Source organism: Bison bison, unplaced genomic scaffold (assembly GCF_000754665.1).
Source record: "Bison bison bison isolate TAMUID 2011002044 unplaced genomic scaffold, Bison_UMD1.0 scf7180017864148, whole genome shotgun sequence".
Taxonomy (NCBI): Eukaryota; Metazoa; Chordata; class Mammalia; order Artiodactyla; family Bovidae; genus Bison; species Bison bison.
The window spans coordinates 5,465,739-5,473,861 of NW_011494720.1; positions in this window are offsets into that span (position 1 = coordinate 5,465,739).

Consider the following 8,123-nt stretch of genomic DNA (forward strand, 5'->3'; position numbering starts at 1 on the left):
GTGGGTTGGTGCTGGCAACCACATGCACTCTTTCCTGGAACGGAAAGCATTCACTTCATTCTCAGAGAGGAACCTGAGCTAATGAGCAAGGGTGTTGTCACGGCACTGTCCCACTATTCATTATCATCTAGCGTGGACAAGCAGCTGCCTTCCTGTGTAGTTGAACCTGGAGGAAAGAAGGAAGAGCCTTTCCCCTGCACGAAGGAGAAGATGGAGGCCCTTGAACATCGAAGGAGCAGGCCTCCGAGGAGAGCCTGTGGTGACCAGTGGACTAGTGTTAGCAGGATGACTGCCCTTCAAAAGCCTTTCCCACAGTGATGGCTGTCCAGGGCCGAGACGATCCCCTGGAGCCTGGGGAAGCACTGAGAGCCCTCCTCTTTGCATGCAGTTCAGAGAAGTTAGCTGTTTAAAGGCAGAGATTTTAGCTGAACTGGGAGCTTTGGGCTTTTCAGGGAAGAGACCCAAGAGACTGGCTGTCAAAACAGAAGTCTCTTGCTGAAACTACCTTAGCTGAGAAAGCTTGGGTAGTCAGGAGGGGCTGGAAGCAAGAAAAGGGGAGAGGAGGGAGGGTCAGCTCCCCACCACTAGAGTCTGGGGAACGTGCAGAAAGAAGGACAGGGGCCTGAGACGCACAGGGAAGGAATAAAGGAATAGACGAGTGGCTGTGTGTGTCTCCAAATGCATTTCCCCCTGGACAGAGTGTTGTGGCGACGAGTGCTTTTAAAAATTCATTAATTCAGTTTCACAAATAAGAAAGCAGGTTTCTCTGCTTTTCCCCTGATTGCATCTTCTCAGTTCCCCGTTCTACCTGATTCTCTCCAACGTGACTCCCACTGAGAGATTGACATGGAGGAGCGGGGCTGAGAAACTGTACGGCATTCTGCACTTCTTTGCGCTCTTTCCTTTTTAAAAATCGTGTCAAAGCTCCTTTCCTTCAGTAATCCTTGCTATCCCCTCAGGAGCTGAGTTAAGATTTAATTGTGAAATTTGCATAGTAACTCAGCAAATAAATTCTGCCGTCTCTCATAGACCTTTCACTGCAGAGGGCCATTTTGGTTATAAATCACTTATTTCAAGATCTCAACTGCATCAGCACTTTATACCCCCGAGGAAAGTGATAAGGGGGGTGGAAATCCAGTGGCATGTGGAGTTAGTATTTGGCTTTTATATCTCTGTGTAGAGCCGGGTGGAGGGAGAGGCAGGACTGAAAGCGACAAGTGCTCTTTCTACCTGTTGTTTGTTCAGTGAGAAGCTTTGTGGTGACAGCTTGGAGTTCAGACGACTCCCAGAAAACCTCACATACCTCTTCCTCTCTCAGAACATGCATTCGTTATTCAGTTGCTAAATTGCGTCTTGACTCTTTGTGACCCCATGGACTGCAGCACACCAGGCCTCCCCGTCTTCACCATCTCCCGAAGTTTGCTCAAACTCATGTCCGTGGAGTCGGTGATGCCATCCAACCATCTCATCCTCTGTCGCCCCCTTCTCCTCCTGCCTTCCATCTTTCCCAGCATCTGGGTCTTTTCCAGTGAGTCAGCTCTTCGCAACAGGTGGCCAAAGTGCTGGAGCTTCAGCTTCAGCATCAGTCCTTCCAATGAATATTCAGGACTGATTTCCTTTAGGATTGACAAATTTGATCTCCTTGCGGTCGAAGGGGCTCCCAAGAGTCTTCTCTGGCACCACACGTGCTAAGAAATCCAAAAGAGCAAGCAGAAGTTGAAAGTAGGTGTGATGATTCACACAGTAATTCCCAACTACTAGACGCTCATAGTAAAACATGTGGCGAAGAAATCTGGCAAACAGTGGTCCAAGGAGTGTTGTGTTCCTATGGAAACGTCAAGGATCCAGAAGATGATGTGTCCACAACTTAATTCAAGTCCACCTAGAGGTCTTGGGCCCCATTTTGAGACTCAACTCAGAAAAGAAGTTTTGTTTTGTTTTCTTCCCTCTTCCCCAGGCTGAAAATACTCTCAAATCTGAGCCATTCCAGAATGTTGTCAATCTGGTCATTTGGTTAAATCGAATAAAAATGATTTCACCAAATCCCAGAGAACTAAGCTTTTTCTATAATATCTTTGGTGGTGGTGGCAGTGGTTTAGTTGCTGAGTTGTGTTCAATTCTTGCAGCCCTATGGACTGTTGCCTGACAGGCTCCTCTGTCCTTGGGATTTCCCAGGCCAAGAATACTGCAGTGCCATTTCCTTCTTCTGAGGATCTTCCTGACCAGAGATTGAACCTGCATTGCAGGCAGATTCGTTACTGAGCCAGCCACAAGGGAAGCCCCTGTTTTATTTTAGCATCGTAACTAGCTTCACATTTCTAGGTTGGGTCTAATATGAGTATAATTTAGACCATAAAGGCAGACAAACATGTTGCATGGCTTTGGTGACAGAAGAAAGAAAGAAGGATCACAGGAAATCAAGGAAGAATACAAGTCTAAAGAAAGGGAGGCTAAAGTATATTTGATTATTTACCCAGGTATCCAGAATCTCTGTCTGGAAACACATCAAAGTGTAAGTGCTACTGAGTAGAAGGCTGTGTCTGACCTACACGGCATCTCTGTCTCTGAAAATTTGGAGGTCTCCAGGAAGGAAATCCTAGTAACCCCGAGTAACAACCTATTTCTCTGGACAATCAGCAGTTAAGCTGGGAATGAACCAAGGCTTGAGAATTAGTTTTAAAGAATCTTGTCACTCTTTAAGAGAAAAGTTACAAAGAACACACAAGAAATTTTATGCAGATAACTTGCATTCACCTAAAAATTTGAAGATTGATGATCAAACGCAAGCCCTGTAGTCATATTTCCTTCAAACAACTGATTTCAGTCCCTTATTTATTCTGAAGCTGATCAAAACATGGTGTCCTAATTTTCAAGTTATGCTTGTCAGCCCCGGGAGATCAGTGAAAATTTGAATTCCGCAGATGAATCAACAAGTCAGCATCTCTCAACCCGATGCTTATCTCCTCACTGATAGATGCCAAGTGGTCCTTCAGCACCAGAGCTTCCTTCACTTCCCTTTTCCACATCTTCCATTCGAGTCAATGTAAGTTTCTGGAATTCAATTTGAGCTGCTTTTCTTCTCCCGACTCTGTGACTAAATCAATAATAATTTTTTCCTCAAGAAAATGTTATCACAAGAAATCATTATGAATACAATATAGATATTAGCTACAGAAACAATACCTATTTGAAACCAACATCAGGCTTATAAGTGAAACACTAGTAATAATTAAATTTAAATTAGGAGTAAGAAAATGCACCTATTCTAATCCATTAGTCATCATTGTTTTGGAAATTCTGGCGAATGTAATGACACAAAAAAAAAATGTATAAGCTTAAATAGCAGGAGGTATTATTTATAAGTTATATGATTGTATGCTTAGAAACTCAAAATATTTGATCAAAGATCAATAAGAATTAGTATCAAGAAAATGAGAAAGTGAGATTTTAAAAAAATGTTTCATTAACTTTAGCAATAAAGGTAAAATTCCCAGGAAAAGAAGGAGAAACAAAAGTAGGCTAGAGTAGCAAAGAGAACTTCCTTGCAAAAACCTGGAACATCAGAAAATCCAACAATGACTTTTCTTACCCTTCACTCCTATTCTTACAAGTAGATGCCTGGCAGTCATTGGAAACCACCACCCTTCTATAAAATTATGACTCTTTATTAAATTAAAAAGGAAACATATGGGTGCTGTTGTTTGCAAACCACATTCACTTATCTCAATGGTCTCAAAGGTTTACCGCTGCCTCCATATTTCATATTAAGCTGCTAGTCCACGTACAGGACCACACTTTCAGTAAACTTGCAGCTGCTCAATATAATACGCGAACAGGTGACTTAGAAAGGAATGGAGCATGTAAGATAAAGATGTCCCGCAGAACATCACAAGAAGGACTTTAAAGGAACAATAGCCTCTAATTAATATCCTCAAAGAAATTAAGAAGATATGAATTTAAAAAACAAGAACAGGACGGCATTACAGAAAATATAATAGGAAAACAAGAACGATTTCTTGTCAAGAAAAATAGTTTGATCAAACAGAGAATCTCATAGGATGTCTAGAAGATAAAAGAATTCTCACACAAAAGAAAATTAAAAGAGAAATGAAAAATATATGAAGTAAAAGGTAAGTGACAGAGTTGATTACTTCAGGAGGTAAAGTATCTGACTAGAGGAATTTCAGAGAGTGAACACAAAGAGCGGAAGGGAGGACATGAAAGCTATGATATAATAAAGATTTCTCAGAGCTGTGGAAAGACAGGAGTTGCCAGGATGAAAAGGTCCATGGAGAATCCTGAATGTAATGAATGTCAGTACATTCAACATGTGGTCTCATCATAATACCAGAACTGAAGAGACCATTCCAAGAGCTTCCAGAGGAAAACAATCAGGTCACGGACACGGAAATCAGACCAGTGTCTGTTGCCCCACCTGGAACAGTGTGTGCGCGAGTGCCATGGAGCTCAGCTGACGATGTGCTGAAAGGAGTTCTGCTGCTGCTGCTTAGCCACTTCAGTTGCGTCTGACTCTTTGCGACCTCTTGGACTGCAGCCCCCCAGGCCCCTCTGTCCATGGGATTCTTTAGGTAAGAATACTGGAGTGGGTTGCCATGTCCTTCTCCAGGGGATCTTCCCAATGCAGAAATCAAACACAGGTCTCCTGCATTGCAGGCAGATTTTATTTTACCTCTGAGCCACCAGAAACACCCAAAAACATTTACCATCAAATTCTAAGCCCAGGCAGGCACCCCTGTCCCTTGATAACATACTGAAGAGATGAGCTTAGAAAAGGGTGAAAGAGAGTGTCTGTCTAGACTTCAGGCACATTTTGGGCCAGAGTTGGAAGCCAGCTTAGACACGGAGTTTGATACAAATATACTGTGGAATATTACTCAGCCATCAAAAATGAAATAATGCCCTCTGCAGCAACATGATGGACCTAGAGATGATCACACTGAGTGAAATGAGTCAGATAGAGAAAGATAAATGTCATATCACTTAAATGAAGAATATAAAAGAATGATACAAACGAACTTATTTACAAAACAAAAGCAGGCTCACAGACATCAAAAACAAACTTATGATTATCAAAGGGGAAAGGTGGGGCAGGGTGGATAAATTAGGAGTTTGAGAGTAACACATACATACTACTATATATAAAATAAATAATCAATATATATATAAAATAAATAATCCCTGTATAGCACAGGGAACTTTGCTCAATATTCTGTACTAACTTATATGGGAAAATAACCTGAAAAAGAATGGGTATATATTTATGTATAACTGAATCACTTAGCTGTACACCTGAAACCACACAATATTGCATATCAGCTATCAGATCAGATCAGATCAGATCAGTCGCTCAGTCGCGTCCGACTCTTTGTGACCCCATGAACCGCAGCATGCCAGGCCTCCCTGTCCATCACCAACTCCCGGAGTTCACTCAGACTCATGTCCATCGAGTCAGTGATGCCATCCAGCCATCTCATCCTCTGTCGTCCCCTTCTCCTCTTGCCCCCAATCCCTCCCAGCATCAGAGTCTTTTCCAATGAGTCAACTCTTCGCATGAGGTGGCCAAAGTACTGGAGTTTCAGCTTCAGCATCATTCCTTCCAAAGAAATCCCAGGGCTGATCTCCACTCCAATTAAATTAAAATTAAATTAAGAACAAGAAATGGGGTTTGAGTGAGAAGCTGCATGTCAGCAATGAGATCCCAGCCCCTTTCCTGATGACTCCAAGGATACTGACAAAGAATCTGACATTCTATGGGCAGAAAAGTAGAGGATTCCTCTCCAAGGAAAATAATGAGCCCAGAGGAAGAGATACAAACTAACATTTAAGGCACTCCTAAGAGAAGGGCTGGTTCTCCACCCCTTCTCTGGTCGGTGAAGATCACTATCAGCAATCCCACATTTTCAGTACTCTTACCTTTACAGATGAACTGGCACACTGCTACTGCTAAGTCACTTCAGTTGTGTCCGACTCTGTGCGACCCCATAGACAGCAGCCCACCAGGCTCCCCCGTCCCTGGGATTCTCCAGGCAAGAACACTGGAATGGGTTGCCATTTCCTTCTCCAATGCATGAAAGTGAAAAGTGACAGTGAAGTCGCTCGGTCGTGCCCAACTCTTAGCGACCCCATGGACTGCAGCCTACCAGGCTCCTCCACCCATGGGATTTTCCAGGCAAGAGTACTGGAGTGGGGTGCCATTGCCTTCTCCAGAACTGGCACACTACCTTCACTCAGTGTGTGATGGAAGCTGCACCATGACAGAAAGACAAAGAGGTGGAAACAAACAAGTTGGAAGATTTTGTATCAGTTGTTGAATTGTTGTTCAGTCGCTGTGCCTGACTCTTTGTGACTCCGTGGAATGCATCCCGCCAGGTTCCTCTGTCCTTCACTGTCTCCCTGCCTTTTGCTCAAATTCATGTTTATTGAGTTGGTCATACTATCTAACCATTTCATTGTCCGCTACCCTCTTTCCCTTTTGCTTTCAATTTTTCCCAGATCAGGGTCTTTTCCAATGAGTCCACTCTTCGCATCAGGTGGCCAAAGTATTAGAGTTTCAGCTTCAGCATCAGTCCTTCCAATGAAGATTCTGGGTTGATTTCTTTTAGGAAAGACTTGCTTACATCAATAGGCACAATGACAGAAGACAGAAGTGGGAAAAAAAGCACTTGCAAAAATATTCTCAAATCCATAAAATAAGAACAGTAAATTATAAGAATAATACTCATTGAATAAGAAAGAGGCCTTAGAAATGAAAGTATGATAGTGGAAGTTTAGTAAACATATTGGTGGAAGGTATGAAAAACAAGCTTAGAAAACCTCCCAGAAAGTGGAATAAAAAGTCAAAGAGATGACCAACATACAACAGCATAAAATTACAAGATCCATGTAGAGTGTCCAGTATCCAAATCTTAGGAATTTCAGAAAGGATACAGAAAAAAAGAGGGGAGATATAATAAAACATCCTGGATATTAGTTTTCATCTTGAGAAATACTATGAAGTGTCCAGCCAGTTAAATAAAAATATCCTTACCAATTCAAGCCATTTTGACATTATTTAGAAATATACACCAGGAGGAAAAAACATGTCAGAAATTTTCAGAAAACAAAAAGAAAAAACAGTCCACTCATAACAGGGTCAGGAGTATGAATAGTAATTGACTTTTTAAAAGTCACCCTGGAAGCTGGCAGACACTGAAATAGTTCTTCAAAGTCCTGTTGAAAATTAATTCTAACCTAGAATTCTAAGTGAGTCAAATTATTAATCGAGTTTGAGTACAGAATGAGAATATTTCAGTTGGTACAAACACACCCATAGGATCTAAGAAAGCATCTAGAATCTGTGCTTCTTCAAACCAAGAAGTAAACTAAAAGAGAGGTAGATACAGGTTTCAGTGAGCAGTGGAGGAAGCAGAGGAAATTTCCAGGATGAAGGTCTGTGGATGCTTCGAGAAGAAGCTGTACGTCGGGCCCAGTGAACCATCCATCCACACGGAGACAGGAAGACATTCTGAGATAAATAATTGAACAACGAGATTCCCTGAGGTATTGGGAAGAGCTTATAGTTGTGTGATTAATTAATGAGAAGTTTACAGAAAAATAAGTGAAACAAATATAAAATCAGAGGGAATAAGTAACTCCAAGGGAAGCAGAAATTTACCAGAAAAGTTGACTTCATGTGGCTGAATGGTGAGCAAGCTTTTATCTGAACCCTGATCTCTTCTGGAGCTAGTCCTAAGTTGTAAACATGAGTGAATTCTATAACAGATGCAGACTTGGGGAGAATGGGAGTAGATGCCATACAGGAACTGCACAGACTCCAAGTAGAGGAAGATGACTTCAGCACTCAGGAGCACAGAGGTGAAGAACCTGGATGGTCCTTTGATAAAAATGGAGAGAAGAGCCACTTATGCTGAGACAGTGGTAGGGGCTGCTAAACATTTTTGCCTCATTTGCAAACTGAGTGACTATAAATTAAGAATGTTGACTAGGTAAATACATGGGAAAATGTTAAGGCTTTCCTCAGAACCATAAATTTCTATTATGAATGGGAGTCATTGATTAAGTGGTGTCAAAGGGCAAAAAGAAATAAATAAATAAAATTAAAA